The sequence below is a fragment of the Capsicum annuum genome, chromosome 7, assembly GCF_002878395.1.
Source record: "Capsicum annuum cultivar UCD-10X-F1 chromosome 7, UCD10Xv1.1, whole genome shotgun sequence".
In the NCBI taxonomy this organism is placed as follows: domain Eukaryota; kingdom Viridiplantae; phylum Streptophyta; class Magnoliopsida; order Solanales; family Solanaceae; genus Capsicum; species Capsicum annuum.
Window position 1 is genome coordinate 195,400,002 of NC_061117.1, and position 9,113 is coordinate 195,409,114.

Consider the following 9,113-nt stretch of genomic DNA (forward strand, 5'->3'; position numbering starts at 1 on the left):
ATTCTCTTAAGATCCATTTTTAGCCTAGATACTTCTTGATCTAGTTTCCTCACCTTTTCTTTTTATAGAAAAAATTATTTTTACATTGATTAAGGTATGGCTACACTTTTTTCTGATCTTCATTCATTATATTTATCCCCTTTTTAGTGATTGTCAGTCTTAGAATTTCTTACTTAACATTCAGATTTGATGAATCAAGTTTACCAACCTGTTCCTCTAGGGCACTTCTTTTAGTTTCAATCTTGCAAGTCTCAAGGTTAATGTAATCAAAATTTAAGCTTGCAATAGAATTAAATAGTTCATTCCTATCAACGGTTAGTTCTTGAAAGTCATCAATTAATGCACTCATAAAGAAAATAAGCTTTATTTTAGAAAAGAGATGTAATTTTTCTTTTAACTCAAGAATAAATACCTCAAATATTGATTCCTCTTCCTCTATGTTTGAAAATCCAATAGCCATGAAAGCAGTTTCATCTACATCTTCATCATCTAGTTCTTCTGAGCCTGACCAAGCAGTCATCATGGCATATCCTTCTTTTTTCTTTTTTTTGTCATCTCCTTCAGTTTTTTATCAGCTGTTTTCTTATTTCACTCAATCTCATACAGTGGATAATTCTTAATCGTGTGATCAGTCTTGTCACATTTGTAGCATCCAGCCTGATTTTTATTTCTAAATTCTATTTTCTTCTAAGCTATTCATTGAACTTTTGAAGTAACAACTTTAAATTGCAATTGTACAATATGGTTTAAACTATAATCTGTTAAAAAAATATCTTATATGTAAGAGAATACTATTAAAAACATAGAACTAAAAAGAAATTTATTGTACAAAATCAAAATCTCCCTAAATCAGTAGCATAATTCTACATGGATAATTATTTGCAAATACTTCCTTTCTCTTTAAGTATTTGCCTCAAGCATGTGAAATCTGTTAGTTGATTGATATGATGAGATAGTATGTGACATAGGAGATTTTCTTAATAACTGTGGTGTCATATGTTAGTTGATTGAACTAATGAGATTGTATGTGAAAAAAGAGATTATTTTTTTTGATAACTGTTAGATAATAGCATACATCAAAGAATAGACAGATATAAAAATTAAGAAAGAAATCTGAAAAAGAACAGATGACATACAAATTTAACGTGGAAATTCAAGTTGAAAAAATCATGGGCAATGGTGAGCTATTCACTATGTAGAAGATAAAGTATAATAAAATCCTCAAGAACTCAAAAATGAAGGAATGAGGATAAATAAAATCTCTTCAGTACAAAATTACACTGGCTCAAGCAGTTACGGAGAAAAATATCTAAAACCAAAAGTACAAAATTTGCCCCTAAGAAATAGGTTGCAGTTCTAGAAAAATTGGTGACCAGTAACTGCACAATAAACCCATAGTCTGCTCAACTTTCCTAAAACTGGGCAAGTTCCAAGAACCAAGATGGAACATGGAAACATGTTGACGCAAAACCAGGCAAGGAAATAATTTGAGGCAACTCTAACAATCTCCACCTTGACTCATATTTGTAGATTCTCATCATTACCATAAAATTTTCGAAGGGAAATCAAGTGATGCACTTGTAAACACCAGATAAGTTCAAAATGTATTTGAACTTACCAATGAAAAGTGGCTTAGTAAGCATATCTGCCGAAATTTTCAAAGTGTGTACTTTCTTAACAACAATCTCTCCAGAAGTTATTGTATCTCTATTTTAATAATACTTTACACTAATATTCTTCGTCTTGAAATTATAAGCATTATTTTTTGTTAGATGTATCACACTCTGACTATCTAAAAATACAATAGTAGTGTCTTGTGAAACACCAAGCTCAAGAATAAAGCCACGTAACCTTGTAGCCTCTTTCACACCTTCAGTAGCTGCAACGTACTTCGCTTCTGTAGTGGATAGAGTATTAATAGATTGAAAAGATACATAACAATTGATAAAACTAGAACATAAATTATAGATATATCCGAACATAGAGCGATGCCTATCAACATCACCACCATAATTAGAACCAACAAACCCAGCAACATCATTAGATGTCACCTTGTTCTTATGAAAAATGAAGCCAAGATTAATTATACTTTTCAAGTATTGAAAAATTTACGTCACCACATTTCAATGATACTTTTGAGAACTATACATATACCAACTTATCATACTTGCTGCATATGAAAGATTGGGTCTAATGCAAACCATGACATACATGAGACTGCCAACTGCACTGGAGTAGGAAGTATTGGACATTATTTCAACCTCTTCCTCTGTTTTAGGATGAATTCATATGATATCTTGAAGAGAGCTATTAGAGGAGTTGATACAAACTTGCTCTTACTCATATTGAACTTGTCAAGGATTTTCTTAGTGTATGTTTTTCTGAGACAAGTATAGCTTCCAACTTGTCATTCTCTTTGAATCTCCATTCCAAAAATCTTCTTTGCTGCACCAAGGTCTTTTATTTTAAACTCATTACTTAGTTAAACTTCAGCTTGTTGATCAAAGACATGTTTTTTAAGTAATCAACATGCCATCCATAAATAATAACAAGTAAATGAAGGAATCATTTGAAGACTTTTGAAAGTACACACAATTATCGTATTGATTTCATGTGTAGGTCTGGCCAACCATAAAAGCATCAAATCACTTGTACCACGCCTAGGTCATTTTTTAAGTCCATACAAGGACTTTTTCAAACGGCAACCACATTGTTCACTGCCAAGAACAACAAATCCCTGAGGTTGCTTCATATAAATTTGTTCCTCCAATTCTTCGTATAGAAAAGTAGTTTTAATATCTGACTGCTCCAATTCCAAATCAAATAGTGCAACGAAGTAAAGAAGCACTCTAATGAAATAAGGACGAATAATGGGAGAGAAAATTTTATTAAAATCAATACTTTCCTTTTGATCAAAGCCTCAAACAACTAAACGAGCTTTCCATCCTGTATCTTCAATCTCACGAATTCCTTATTTCCATTTATAGATCTATTTGCAGCTTAATGGATGACGACCTTTAGGAAGTTTAACATAAATCCCATGTCCTATTTTATGAAAACTTTCAATTTCTTCTTGTATTGCTATCAGCCACTCTGGATGAATTAGAACTAGTGATTGCCTTCGAATATGAAGTAGGTTCAACTCCTTCAGAAATCTCTTGTGCAACTATAAGTGCATAGGCAATTGGGCTATCATTATCATCATATCTATTGGGTTCTCATTGGTCTATTATGAGCAATAGAATAATCATTAATAGATTATGACTCAACGCTATGGGTAGTACTAGAATCATATTCATCAATATGAACATCACTGCTACATTGTGGATCATGTAGAAGAGATAGAGTCAACCTTATGACTTATAGTTCTCACTTTTAACTCACCTTATCATTAGTATCTTGTTGATCACCTATACTAAGAGATAATGTAGAAGACTCCTTTCTAGAACACAACAGTGCATTTTCACTAAAAGTAATGTCTCTACTCAAAATGATTTTTATAAAATCAGGACACCATAAACGATACCCTTTTGACTAAGAAGCATACCCAAGAAATAAGTATTTTATAGCCCTAGGAGCTAATTTTCCATCATTATCATGGAAAAAGTAGGGCATCAGAATACTTTTAAATTAGAGAAATTCATAGAATTACCTGACCAAACTTCTTCTGGAATTTAGAACTTAATGTTTGAGTGTGGAGATTGATTGACAATATAATAAGCTGTACAAATTGCCTCATCCCAAAAGTCACAACGATGCCACAGTCCCGCATTTGAGAGCATACAACGAGCTCTCTAACAAAGAGTCCTACTAATATGTTTCACAACTCTATTTTGCTGGGTCTTCCCAACAAGAGTTTTGTGTCTAGAAATACCATGACTCATGCAGAACTCATTGAAATTTGACTCATAAAACTCCAAACCATTATCAGTTTGGAGTTTTTTTAATTTTCCTTCCAGTTTGGTTCTCAACAAGAGACTTGAAGTTCTTGAACTTAAGAAAAGCTTCATTCTTATGTCTCAAAATATAAACCCAGACTTTGCAAAAGAAATCATCTATAAGGGTCATCATGTAGCATTTTCCTTCAAGAGATGTAACCTTTGAAGGCTCCCCTAAATCAAAATAAATATAATCAAGAAGACCATGTGTGCGATGTATAACTGCTGGAAAATTCACTCTCTTCTGTTTTCCAAATATGCAATGTTAACAAAAAAACAATTTTCTTGTAACTTGATTGTCGAGAATACCACATTTTCCAAGAAGGGTCATACCTTTATCACTCATATGATCCAGATGCATATGCCACAAATGAGTGAGATCATCATTAGATAATAAAGTGGAAATTTTTGAAGTCCCTATCATACTTGAACCCTACAAGTAATACAGAGTCCCACATCTTATTACTTTTATCAAGATGAGAGCACCTTTTGAAACCTTGAGAACTCCACCTTCAGCCAAATATTTACATTCAAGAGATTCAAGAGTACCCAAGAAATTAGGTTCCGTTCAGGTTAGGAATATGACAAATGTTGTTCAAGCTTTGGATAACTCCATCATGGGTCCTTATTTGTACAGTACCAATCTCAACAACTTTGCATTGGGCATCATTCCCTATTAGGACAACACCTAATTTAGCTTTTTCATATGTTGAAAACCAGTCCTCCCGAGGACATATATGATATGTACATCCTCTATCAAAAACCCATTCAGAAGAGTTTTTCTTATCAGAAGATAGAACCAGCAAAACATCACCTTCAAAATCATATTCAGAAATTCTGGCTTCAGCAACATTTGTTATTTTTTTCTCTCATTTTTACTCTTCAGTTTTTTGCATTCAGAAATATCATGCCTGGTTTCTTGTAGTAATGACATGTCTTGTTGGAATAACACCCTTTGGATTTAGATTTGAAATTTTTCTTAGTTTACTACCTTTATTCTATGATCTACCTCTAACAAACAAAACCTCTACTTTATCTTTTGAATGAACTTCAAGATCAAATTTTTCTTTGGACAACAAATTTAATTTAACATGATCTTCATAAGATAAAGTTTCATTATTTCCATATAACATAATTTCCTTAAAGTGTTTATAGGTAGACAACCTTGTCCTCATCTTCAATTTTAAATTTAAAATTTCCCAGATCTATTATAATTGAATTGTATGCATGAAGATGAGATTGAAGGGAAGAACCTTCATACATTTGAAGTGTGTATAAATGCTCTTTGAAACAGAGCTTATTGGCAAGGCTTTTGGTCATATAAAGAGACTCAAGTTTCAAACAAAGACTTGCAGCAGTAGTCTCACGAATAACCTCCCGCAGAACTTCTTTGGAAAGGCTAAGTTGAATTGCAAAAAAAGTGTCTTTTCATCCAACTCCTCCCATTGTTCATCGTTCATAGAATTGAGCTTTTTTGACTTTCCATATAAATCCTTCTTCAAACCATTGTGTGTGAGAAAAACCTTCATCTGGATCTTTCAGAAACTAAAGCTAACTTTTCCATCAAATTTCTTAATATCAAACTTGGTTACATTATACATCTTCAAACCTTGCTCGGACACCACTTGTTAGATAATAACATACATCAAAGAATAAGATAGATATACAAATCGAGAAAGAAATCTGAAAAAGAACAGATGACGCACAAATTTAACGTGAAAATCCAAGTCAAGAAAAAACCACGGGCAACAATGAGCTATTCACTATGTAGAAGGTAAAGTATAATCAAATTCTCAAGAACTCAAAAATAAAGGACTGAGGATTAAAAAGATTCTCTTCAATACAAAAGGACACTGCCTCAAGTAGTTATAGAGAGAAATATATCACACCAAAAGTACAAAATTTTCCCCTAAGAAATAGGTTGCAGTTCCAGAAAAATTAATGACCGGTAACTTCACAATATTCCCATGATCTGCTCAACTTTCCAAAAACTGGCAAGTGCCAAGAACCAAGCTGCAACATGGAAACATGTTGAGGCAGAATCAGAATGAGTAAAAATTATTTGAGGCAAGTCTAACAATAACTATGGTGTCTGAGCCAGCTATCACACACCTCAACTAATTTTATGTGATACTTGTCAGCTCACACCAACTACGAGTATCAAGTAATTTTATGCACCGAGCCTAGGACAAAATGAGAGGGAAAATGGAGCATTTCCTTTGAGTTGAGGTTCTATCAAAAATGGTCTATCTACCTCCACAAATGTAGGAACAAGGTCTGCGTACATCTTATTGTACCCTCCCCAAGATAGCTCCTCTCGTGGGATTACACTGAGTATTTTTGTCGTTGTTGTTGTTCATATGTGAGATTGAATTTGTTGCATATTCTAATGTTTTAGGCTTTGGGTTCAATCAATGTGAATGGAAAATGAAAATTTGCTTGGAAGGGACACAACTCTTCTAGTAAAAGGCACGCTATTTCTAGAAAAGGTATGACTATTTGGATGGTTATGGCTGTCCAGAAAAGACACGCTCTTTAGAATGGACAGACATGATTGTTCAGAAAGGATACACCTTTTCGATGAACTATTGCAACCTTTCAAAAGGGTCACTTAATGTCTTTATAAACCTGTATTTTTTCATAGGTTTAGAATAAATTTTTCTGCACTTAAAAGTATTTTTTGTCTTCTAAAATACTCTGTGTGATCATCTAACTATTGAGTGAATTCGAAGTGAATCCAATCATTTGAGGTACCACTACAATCGAATTGTTAAGCCATTTTATCATGGGAGGAAAATTTTGCAACCTCGGGTACTTAGGGGAAATTATTTCCTTAAGGACACTCCGTGAATTCAGAGGCCTTGGCTTTTTCTGTTTCATCTAATTTTCTTTAAAATAATGAAAACACACTTCTTTGAAACGTCATTTTTATCTTGTGTTAAAGGTGTTGGAAACTTTATAAGTGTTCTTGATTTATTCTTGAACTTGTGTAGAAGTTGTTTTACCAAAATACAGATTTTTGTTTACCCGAAAACAACAATCTTAAGGAAATAACTGGATTTTTTTCTGGCTTGTTTGGTGAAATTTTCTTTCCACTAAAGCTTTTTTTTTCATAATCGGTATTGTTTGGTTTCTGAAGATTAAAGTTGTAAGCTTTGTACTCCGTTTGAACTTAACAAGCGGTTTGAAGAAATAAAATCTTCATCACAAGTTAAAGATCACTCGGTTGGCAATTGAAAGTCATAAAAACTTCATCGTTAAACTAGAAACAAGGAGTATTTAAAGTTGCTACAACTTTATAAGTAGTATTTATTTCCATATACTAAAATTTACTGTTTCATTATGACAGGAAAATGACTATGGACAGTCATGTGCATGATACTACAACAACTATGGAAACAACTAATTTTGCCACAACGAGTCATATGAGTGCTCTACAGGCAATGGCACCAGTGGACAAACCCGAAAAATTCACGGCTTTTGATTTTAAAAGGTGACAACAGAAGATGTTCTTCTACCTTACAACTTTATGTCTTCAATGATTTACATCTGAAGAAGATCCAGAGGTGCCCGAAGGAACTTCGAACTAGGAGAAATTTGTCGTTATGGAGGTGGGAAAACACTTAGATTTCCTATGCAGGAATTACATTCTAAATGGCCTCCAAGATAAACTATACAACGTGTATAGTGGAATGAAGACTGCAAAAGAGTTGTGAGGGGCGCTGGAAAGAAAATACAAGACCGAGGATGCGTGAACCAAAAACTTCTTTGTTGCAAGATTCCTAGAGTTTAAAATGATTGACATCAAATATGTTGTATCTCAAGTTCAGGAACTACAAGTAATCATCCACGATCTTTTCGCAAAAGGTATGAGTTTAATGAATACCTTAGTTGAACATCTTAAAAATGTTCTTAATGTTTACATAAACTTTATTGTAGGTATGGTTGTGAATGAGGCGTTTCAAGTCGCGGCAATAATAAAGAATTTACCACCTATGTGGAAGGACTTCAAGAACTACTTGAAACATAAGCGAAATGAGATGACAGTCGAAGAAGACAATAAAGGTGCGAAAAGAATGTAGAAAGAAAATTCTACAATAAGTAGAGCAAATATTATAGAAGACGACCACAACAACTCCATAAAGCAAAAGAAAGCTGGACAGGAAAGCAATCAACCCTATAAGAAATTCAAGGGAAAATGCTTTAACTGTGTCAAGAATGGCCACAAGTCAACAAATTGTTGTGCCCCAAATAAAGGAAAAAAGAAGGACCAAGCAAATATGGATGAATCCAAAAATAAATAAATGATCTATGTGTCATGTTTTCTGAATACAACTTGGTGGGAAATTCTCGAGAATGGTGGATGAATTCTGGTGCCACCCACCACATTTGTTCAAATAAGGAGTTGTTTGCTGCTTTTACTCTGGCTCAAGGCGAAGATAAGATATATATGGCCAACTTTACAACTGAAAAACTTAAAGGAACAGGAAAAGTCTACCTGAAAATGACATCAGGCAAAGTGTCTGTAGTACCCCGTATATTTCTAAGCTAGAAAATGAACCATTGTTCCTACGCATGAAACCTCCTATCCTATGATTCATGCTTGAGTACATGAATTAGGATGAGTATTCTAGTGATAATAGAGCTTATGATGTGTTAAGAATGTTCATAAGAGTCACTTAGAGTAAGCCAAGCTAAGAACTTTTGAATCCACCAAATTTTCATGCGTGATTTCACATAGGTCATATTTGAACGAGCATACCTTGGTTTATAGGTAGTATTTTTTAATATTTATAACCTCCAAGTTTTATATAATTTAATAAGCTTTCCATCGATACCAAATTCGCCTAAAACGGACACCCGGTGAAGAAGTTATGGCGATTTAAATTTCAGCAGTGTCATTTCAGTCAGTGGTGCATTGCGCCATAAGCCAAAATGACGTTTGTCAATTTCCAGTGTCTCTCCACAATTCCACCACATCGTGGTGAGTTTTTTGGTCATAAACAAATGGCAACGCAATGTCTCCGCGTCGCTCCAGGGGCCCAAATCAGGAAATTTTTACAGAAATTAAAAGACGCATCTAAAGGGGTATTTGGGTCATCTTCCCACCACTATATAACCTCCCAAACATGGAATTAAGTCATTATTTCACCAAAACATACTCTTTTTCATCAA